This window comes from Notolepis coatsorum (genome assembly GCF_963971535.1).
Source record: "Notolepis coatsorum genome assembly, contig: SCAFFOLD_765, whole genome shotgun sequence".
Lineage (NCBI taxonomy): Eukaryota > Metazoa > Chordata > Actinopteri > Aulopiformes > Paralepididae > Notolepis > Notolepis coatsorum.
In genome coordinates, this window is record NW_028172857.1 from 17,501 (window position 1) to 27,500 (window position 10,000).

General features: G+C 52.5%; 1 protein-coding gene across 1 annotated transcript in view; it reads left to right on the forward strand.

The window, feature by feature from the left end:
• Positions 1 to 10,000, forward strand: part of LOC311247964 (polypeptide N-acetylgalactosaminyltransferase 14-like) — a gene marked incomplete at both ends in the record, with an annotated part of 84,458 nt that overhangs the window by 5,107 nt on the left and 69,351 nt on the right. The gene's annotated exons all lie outside the window — the stretch shown is intronic.

Below are 10,000 nucleotides of genomic sequence, written 5' to 3' on the forward strand. Positions count from 1 at the left end.
CATCAATTTTTCTTTCACCAAAGTACAGACAGAAAATTAAAAGTACTCCCGTAGTCTCGCGAGAGGTGCAGAAATGGGATGTGACGTCAGAGGATACGATCCGGTCAGTGTTTCACAACACAGACTGGAATGTGTTCCGCGACACAGATAACATTAATGCCTACACGGAGACAGTGCTGGACTATGTTTGTACTAGGGTGAAAGAAACAATCCCCACTACCAAAATGAAAGTTTACCCAAATCAAAAACCCTGGGTAGACAAATCCGTCCGTGAAGCTCTGAGAGAGCGCACCAAAGCATACAACGACGGCCTAGAGGCAGGCAACATGAATGACCACAAGGTGGCGCGATACAACGTAAGGAGGACTGTGTCAGAGGCCAAACGACGCTACAGGGATCAAATTGAACTCCAGTTTGAACAAGCTGACTCTAGAGCTATGTGGCAGGGGCTCAAAACGATGACAGACTACAAAGGCGCCTCCCTCAAACTGAACAGTGACATCTCCTTAGCAAATGACCTCAATACCTTCTATGCGAGGTTTGATGCTGGTAATAACAACACCAGCTCACAAGCCTCGGCAATGGGGGGGGGGGGTCGGCTGCTGATGGAGGCGCAGTGTTCAGGGTAACAGAGCATGAGGTGAGGCGGACCTTTAAAAAAGTGAATATCAGGAAGGCAGCAGGTCCAGACGGCATCCCCGGCCGCGTCCTAAAAGTCTGTGCCGACCAACTGGCCCCAGTATTCACTGACATATTTAACCTGTCCTTAGAACAGGCTGTCATCCCCACCTGCCTGAAGAAGTCCACTATTATCCCTGTACCCAAAAAATCCAAGCCTGCTTGCCTCAACGACTACCGCCCTGTAGCTCTCACCTCCATAGCCATGAAGTGCTTCGAGAAGCTAGTAAAGGGCTACATCTGCTCCTCCCTCCCCATCAACATGGACCCCCTGCAATTTGCATACCGCCCCAACAGGTCCACGGAGGACGCCATATCCCATGTGCTGCACACAGCAGCATCACACCTGGACAAGAGGCAGGGGAACTATGTGAGAATGCTATTCATCGACTACAGCTCGGCATTCAATACCATAGTCCCCTCCATACTCATAGCCAAGCTCAGGGACCTGGGCTTGGGCTATGACCTCTGCCAGTGGGTCTTGGACTTCCTGACTGGCAGACCCCAGGTGGTGAGAGCAGGCAACTGCACCTCCTCATCCATCACCCTCAACATAGGGGCCCCCCAGGGCTGTGTTCTGAGTCCCCTCCTCTACTCCCTGTACACACACGACTGTGTGGCTCAGCGGAGTAGCAATACAATCGTCAAATTTGCTGACGACACAGTGGTGGTGGGCCTGATCTCTGCCAACGACGAGAGGGCCTACCTGGAAGAGGTCAAGGTCCTGGCGGGATGGTGCCAGGAAAACAGCCTCTCCCTGGACGTCAGCAAAACAAAGGAGATGATTGTGGACTTCAGGAGGTCGGGGGTCAAGGACTACAGCCCCCTCAGCATCGACGGGGCACCGGTTGAGAGAGTCAACAGCTTTAAGTACCTCGGAGCCTACATATCCGAGGACTTGACATGGACCACACACATTAACAGTGTTGTGAAGAAGGCACGACAACGCCTCTACTTCCTCAGGCGCCTAAGGAAGTTCCAAGTCAGCCAGAAGATCCTTAAGAACTTCTACTCATGTACAATAGAGAGCATCCTGACCGGCAACATCACCTCCTGGTTTGGGAATAGCACTGCACAAGACCAAAGCAGACTACAAAGAGTGACACGTTCAGCCGAACGCACAATTGGAGGGGGGCTCCCCACCCTCCAGAACATTTACTACAAGCGTTGCAAGGGCAAGGCTAAGAGAATCATTAAAGACTCCAGTCACCCGAACAACTGCCTCTTTGAACTGCTGCGGTCAGGCAAGCGATACAGGAGTCTCAAGGCGAGCACAGAAAGACTCAGAAGAAGCTTCTATCCCCAGGCCATCAGGCTGCTAAACGTACAATGAATGAACACTACACAACAACAACCACCAAACGCACATAGCACACACATCCACACGCACACACTCACTTTAAACAAACACACTGTAGCACCCACTCCACACACTTATAGCACACACCCACTTTAAACAAACACACTGTAGCACCCACTCCCCACACTTTATATTTATGGATGAAGGATTGCACTACAACTCGTACACCTTACTGTAAATTGTACCTAAAATTGTACCTCATCCCATTTCTGCTTTGCACTAGATAGTACTGTACATTAGTACACTGCATAGTATTGTGTATTGTATATTATATGGTAACTCAGAACATTGTACATATGTCTATACCGAACACTGTGACCTCATTTTCTTCTTCTAAATTCATGCTATATTATGTTATTATGTTATTTGATACTATCTTGTCTAGCACAGTCTCTGGAGCGTAACAGTAAGAAGCATTTTGTATGAAAGTATTCTGTACTTCTGTATGACAACTATTAAAGAACTTGAACTTGAACTTGAACTTGAGAGACGAGTGAAAGAGGAATGGAAGCGTTGTTAGCTAGCTTAACGCTAACGTTAGTTAAAAAGGTTTTTAACCGTGACGGCCATATAGTAATGTCGAGGATATAAAGCATGTTAAAGACGCATTTATTGGATGCGTTGCTCGCGGAGTTTACTAACAGGAGTTAGTTATCACAGGCTGCAGAACGCAGGAAGAGCTGCCAAGCTGCTCACGTTACACGTTGCGCATGCTATGTCTGTAGCCGCGTTTTGATTATGTCATCACAACAACACGTTAGGTTACGAACGTAACCCTGTTAGTTGACATTCGGTGATATATTTTCGGTGCTAAAAGTTTTAAACCCTTTCGGCCGAAAGTGCCCTTTTTAACCATTTTCGGCCGAAAATTTTCGGTGGCCGAATATTCAGTGCATCCCTAATAGTAGGGATGTCCGATATTATCGGCCTACCGATAATATATTTTAACATTTATTTAACCTTTATTTACCCAGGCAAGCTTATTTTATTTATTGTCAAAAGTATGCATAATGTTGTGTTAATTCCACGACAAGAGATAGGTAATGTTAATTACCTGAAATGATTCCGTTTTTTTGGGGGGGAAACCCTACATATATCGGTATCGGTTGATATCGGTATCGGAAATTAAGAGTTGGACAATATCGGTATATCGGATATCGGTAAAAAAGCCAACATTGAACATCCCTAATATATATATATATGTAACGGATGGTACCGCGAAGTGCAGTCACGAAGGGCTGGGGTGAGTAGCGTTGCTATTAGTGGTCTGCAAGGGCCTTGACATGAAGCCTGTGCCCAGCCCGAGCCCATGACGTTCAGGCCCTGCCCGACAATAAGCCCGACTGTGATGCAACATTTGAAGCCCTAGCCCGAATGAAACCCCCAAAAAAAATTATTTAGACTTAAAAAAATTTTTTTAGTTGTATTTGTTTTAAATATTCGAAACACTGTTTATATATTAACTTAATAAATAAACAAAAACGAAAATGTCCAATAGGTCTACCTAAATAACAGATAGGCGCATATCGCGCTGAAAACTAACGAAGCATTATATTATATAGCCAAATATAAATTTTTGTTTTTGTTTTAGATATTCGAAACACTGTTTATATATTAACTTAATAAATAAACAAAAACAAAAATGTCGAATAGGTCTACCTAAATAACGCATATCATGCTGAAAACTAAGAAGCATTATATAGCCTGTTTCGCTCGTTCTTATTAGTGTGAGGTTTTTGTCCGTTGCTCACCTACTCGCTCTGTTCCTTTAAGCCTACTCGCTCTTTCCTTTAGTTTTCTGTTAATCAATTGCATTCCCCTATTCACACGCTTCTTCCCGTAGACGCCGTTTGATTGGTGCTTCCCCAACCACACGCTTGTCAATCTCATCCCGCAGCTGTCACAGCTTGTCAATTAAGCATTCCTTTGATTATATATACCCCGTTTCCCCATTCAAGTTTTGTTGGATCGTTTTGATATATCTGCAGCATTCGCCGTTCCTTCCTTGCCTGCTGTTTTTCCCTGTGCTTTGCCTCCCAGGATATTCAAGAAGTATTCCGCTTGGACAACCCGTTCCCCGTGGCGACGCGCTCGCCCTTTATGATCCTGCTCTCTTTACGCACAGCGCCTGGGTGAGTTTTTCAAGACTGTCTTTGACCCTATTCGTTTTTCGTGTGTTTAAGACACTGAAGATATCCTGCTTTTGTCAGACTGTCACTCACCCAGTGTTAGCTTTTTGGATTGTAGCTCATTGGGATTATATTTGCTTGGACATTCGCTCACTGTGTGTATTCACACCGAAGATACTGTCACTTGGATAATTATTGGGACTTCGCTCACAGTGTTTTTTTGCACCGAAGATTCTATCACGTGGATTTGTGTTTGGGACGTTACTCACAGTGTGTATTTACACCGAAGATTCAGTCACTTGGATTACTCTGTTTCTGGGACAAGTCACTTCTCCTGTCACCTGCTCTGTTCCCAACTGTACTCTGAGCTAACCCGCTCCCTCTCTCCCTCTCGGTCCGTTTACCACCTCGGAGAGCTGCCGAGAGGAGTCTGCAGAGCGGCTCTGACGTCACCGTCTGCTTCCCCAGACGAACCATCCCGGGAGAAGCTGCAGAGCAGCAACATTCATCTATGCTTGTATCCCAGTCTTTGTTTGTTCTCTACCAAGTTTATGCTGTTATTTAGTGAAATAAAACAAGCCCTTGTTTTTGGCAACTCTGAAACAACTCTCTTTGTGTCGTAGCGTTTGGGGTCGGTGTCAAACCATAACATTACGATCCAACCAAAATGACGACCCCAGCCGACACAGAGAGAGTCAGAACAGCACTAGGTAATCAGATCGAGTTGACCAAGGATCACAGTCACCAACTAGAGAGGGCTGCGGCTGCGGTGCATGATCTCAGGGAACAGGTCCAGCCTATTCAAGGGTCCCTGGCCGCTCTGGCTGGACAACAGTCAAGTATACTCGGTCAGCTTCACACGCTGAGCGACACCGTTAACGCTTTAATTCCCTCACTTCCTTCAGGAGCATTCCCCGCAGCCCCAGCAGTTCCCACGCTTCCCGATCCCGCACCTCGGGAACCCCGTCTCTCTGTCCCACGGCTGTTCGACGGCAATCCCGAGGAGTGTGCCACATTCATCATGCAATGTGAGTTGGTTTTCCGTCATCAACCCAGTCGATTCACTTCCAGAGGAGCCCAAGTGGCCTATATGACTAACTTGCTTTCAGGCCGGGCTGCCCAGTGGGTCACTTCCTCCTAGGCAATGGATGCAGATTTTTGTTTCTCCTATCCAGACTTCGTGGCTGAGCTCCGCAGGGTGTTCCACCATCCAGCCCGTGGTCTGGACCCTGGAGCCCGGTTGGGTACCTTCCGACAGGGGAGCGGCGGGGTAACTGACTACGTCCTGGAGTTTCGACTGGCGGCGGTGGAGAGTGGATGGAACGACCCTGCACTTCGCCTAACCTTCTTGAGGGGGCTCAGTGACGCAGTCAGGGACCAGCTCGCTACCCGGGAGGAGCCTGACTCCCTCGAGGACCTGTTTAGCCTCGCCATCCGCATCGACGGACGCCTCCAGGAGAGAAGGCGTGAGAGGACCCGACTGTTACCTCCTGAGGGACCCCGGACCCCCCGTACTCATGACGTTACTGCTGGTCGCCCTGCCCTCAACACGACTGGTGGTAGCGTACCCTCCCGTTCGGTTCGCGAGGAGGAACCCATGCAGCTGGGACGCTCTCATCTGAGCCAGGCTGAACGTGAGGCGAGGTTCAGGTCCGGTCTCTGCCTCTACTGCGGAAGGGAGGGACACCGAGTCGCCAACTGCCCCACCCGGCCAAAAGACCAGGCTCGCCGAGACCCCGGGAAATCCTGGTGAGCCGTTTTTCCCATTCCCAGAGCCGCGCACCACCTGGCCATCTGATGAGCGTCACCCTGGCCTGGGCGGACCAACGAGCCACGGTGGAGGCACTCATCGACTCTGGGGCAGATGAGAATTTCCTCGACTTCGAGTTTGCTACCCGAGCCAACATTCCACTTGAGGACCTTGTGAGGCCTTTGGAGATCTTTGCATTGGACCAACACCGCCTGGCCGACATCTCTCAACGCACCTGCCCTGTCGTGCTGACCATTGTTGGGAACCACGTTGAGAGAATCCAGTTCCTTATCACCCAATCCCCTCTTGTCCCGGTGGTCCTGGGTAGGCCCTGGCTCGCGCTGCACGAGCCCCACATCGCCTGGTCCTCCGGTACCATCAAGGGCTGGAGCTCCTCCTGTCACGCCCTGTGTCTGCAGGCGGCGTCCTGTCCCCCGCCCCGGAGGCCCGCTGGTGAGTCGCCTCCGGACTCTTCATCCATACCTCCCGAGTACCACGACCTCTTGGAGGTTTTTAGTAAGTCCAGGGCTCAGGCCCTTCCACCCCACCGCCCTTACGACTGCGCCATCGACCTCCGCCAAGGGGCTCCCCTTCCCGGCAGCCGCCTTTACAGTCTGACCGTTCCGGAGAAGAAGGCGATGGAACAGTACATCTCTGAGTCCTTGGAAGCAGGACTCATTCGGCCTTCCTCCTCCCCGGTGGCGGCCGGGTTCTTCTTTGTTGGGAAGAAGGACGGGGACCTTCGACCCTGCATCGACTATCGCCAGCTCAACGAGATCACCATCAAGAACAAGTACCCTCTTCCTCTCATGAACTCCACCTTCGAGCCACTCACCCAGGCTACCGTCTTTACCAAGCTGGACCTCCGGAGTGCCTACCATCTTGTCCGTATCCGTGAGGGCGATGAATGGAAGACCGCCTTCAAGACCCCCAGGGGCCACTACGAGTACCTGGTGATGCCGTTCGGCCTCACCAACGCCCCGGCGGTATTCCAGGCACTCATGAACGACGTCCTTCGTGACATGCTGGAGGTGTTCGTGGTGGTGTACCTGGACGACATCCTCATCTTCTCCAGGACCCTCGAGGAGCACATCCAGCATGTCCGCCGTGTGCTGGAGCGCCTCCTCCACAATTGGCTCTTCGTCAAGGCGGAGAAGTGCCGTTTCCACTCCGACTCCGTCGACTACCTGGGCTTCATCGTTGAGAAGGGCTTGACCCGAGCGGATCCTCGCAAGATCCAAGCTGTGGAGGATTGGCCTGAACCCACCACTCGGAAGGAGTTACAGAGTTTCCTCGGGTTCGCCAACTTCTACCGAAGGTTCATCCGGAACTACAGTCAGGTGGCGGAGCCACTTACCAGACTGACCTCTCCCGCTCTGCCGTTCGACTGGTCCCCAGCGGCATGTGCTGCGTTCCGCTCCCTCAAGAAGAGGTTCACTTCCGCCCCTATCTTGCTCCACCCTGACCCCAAGAGACAGTTCATTGTAGAGGTGGACGCCTCGGATACTGGACTGGGGGCTGTCTTATCCCAGCGTTCGCTTACGGACCAGAAGGTACATCCTTGCGCCTTCTACTCGCGTCGGTTCCTCCCTGCCGAGAGGAACTACGACACCGGCAATCGGGAGCTGCTGGCGGTCGTGGCTGCGTTGGAGGAGTGGCGTCATTGGCTTGAGGGGGCCGAGGAGCCTTTTACCATCTGGACGGACCACAAGAACCTGACGTTCATCCGCGCTTCCAGGCGCCTCAACGGTCGGCAGGCGAGATGGGCCAGTTTCCTCAGTCGGTTCGACTTCTCGCTGACTTTCCGTCCTGGTTCCCGCAACACGAAGGCCGACTCCCTGTCCCGGTTACACTCCAAGGGGGCTCCCACCCTCTGAGGACCCGACTCCCATCCTCCCGGAGGCCAGGGTGGTAGGAGCCATCACCTTGGGCATCGAGGGGGTGGTTAGACGTGCCCTACGCTTCCAGCGTGCTCCAAGCAACGTTCCGATTCATCGTCTCTTCGTCCCCGACTCTGTCCGGTCCCGGGTGCTGCTATGGGGCCATACCAGCCGGTTCGCCTGCCACCCGGGCGTCCATCGCACGTTCTCCTTCCTGGCTCGTCGTTTCTGGTGGCCCACCATGCGGAACGACGTCAAGGAGTTCGTATTGGCCTGCGCGGTCTGTGCCCGCAGCAAGGCCTCGCACCAGGCACCCTCCGGGCTTTTACAGCCACTTCCCGTTCCGAGCCGTCCTTGGTCACATGTGGCGCTAGACTTCGTCACAGGTCTTCCCTCCTCCCAGGGGAACACTTGCCTTCTGACCGTGGTGGATCGATTCAGCAAGGGGGTTCACCTCGTGGCCCTTTCCAAGCTTCCCTCAGCGGCCGAGACGGCGGACCTCATGACTCACCACGTGTTCCGCCTTCATGGGTTTCCCCAGGACATCGTCTCTGACCGGGGGCCCCAGTTCACCTCCCAGGTATGGCGGGCTTTTTGCAAGGGATTGGGGGCGACGGTCAGTCTTTCCTCTGGTTATCATCCCCAGACTAACGGACAAACGGAGAGGATGAACCAGAGCGTGGAGTCTGCTCTTCGGTGTGTGGCAGCCGAGAGACCAGCTTCCTGGAGCCGTTTCCTTCCCTGGGTTGAGTACTCCATCAATTCCATGGTCAGTTCCGCCACCGGCCTCTCACCATTTGAAGTTTCCCTGGGCTACCAACCCCCTCTTTTCCCCGCACAGGAGACGGAAGTGGCAGTTCCCTCCGTGCAGGTCCACCTCGACCGCTGCCGACGGGTCTGGGAGATCACCAGGACTGCGCTGCTCCGGACATCTGAGCGCGCCTGTCGTGGGGCCGACCGGCGCCGGGTTCCTGCGCCGACTTACCACCCTGGGCAGAGGGTGTGGCTCTCCGCGAAGGACCTCCCGCTTCGGTCCTCGGCCAAGAAGCTTAACCCCCGTTTCGTCGGGCCTTTCAAGGTCCTGAAGGTACTCAGTCCGGCAGCCCTGCGTCTGGAACTTCCTGCGTCCATGCACATTCACCCCGTTTTCCATGTCTCCCGGGTTAAGCCCGTCTCCCTCAGTCCCCTGATGCCTCCAGCTCCTGATCCTCCGCCTCCCGAGATGGTGGATGGTCACCCCCAGTGGCAGGTCCGCCGGTTGATGGGCGTTCGACGGCGGGGTCGGGGGTTCCAGTACCTGGTGGACTGGGAGGGTTACGGCCCTGAGGAGCGGAGCTGGGTCTCCCGACAGCTCATCGTGGATCCCGGCTTGATCACTGACTTCCATCGTGCCCATCCTGACGAGCCGGGTCGGCCTGGTCGCCGGGTGGCTCCCGTGGAGGGGGGGGTACTGTGAGGTTTTTGTCCGTTGCTCACCTACTCGCTCTGTTCCTTTAAGCCTACTCGCTCTTTCCTTTAGTTTTCTGTTAATCAATTGCATTCCCCTATTCACACGCTTCTTCCCGTAGACGCCGTTTGATTGGTGCTTCCCCAACCACACGCTTGTCAATCTCATCCCGCAGCTGTCACAGCTTGTCAATTAAGCATTCCTTTGATTATATATACCCCGTTTCCCCATTCAAGTTTTGTTGGATCGTTTTGATATATCTGCAGCATTCGCCGTTCCTTCCTTGCCTGCTGTTTTTCCCTGTGCTTTGCCTCCCAGGATATTCAAGAAGTATTCCGCTTGGACAACCCGTTCCCCGTGGCGACGCGCTCGCCCTTTATGATCCTGCTCTCTTTACGCACAGCGCCTGGGTGAGTTTTTCAAGACTGTCTTTGACCCTATTCGTTTTTCGTGTGTTTAAGACACTGAAGATATCCTGCTTTTGTCAGACTGTCACTCACCCAGTGTTAGCTTTTTGGATTGTTCATTGGGATTATATTTGCTTGGACATTCGCTCACTGTGTGTATTCACACCGAAGATACTGTCACTTGGATAATTATTGGGACTTCGCTCACAGTGTTTTTTTGCACCGAAGATTCTATCACGTGGATTTGTGTTTGGGACGTTACTCACAGTGTGTATTTACACCGAAGATTCAGTCACTTGGATTACTCTGTTTTTGGGACAAGTCACTTCTCCTGTCACCTGCTCTGTTC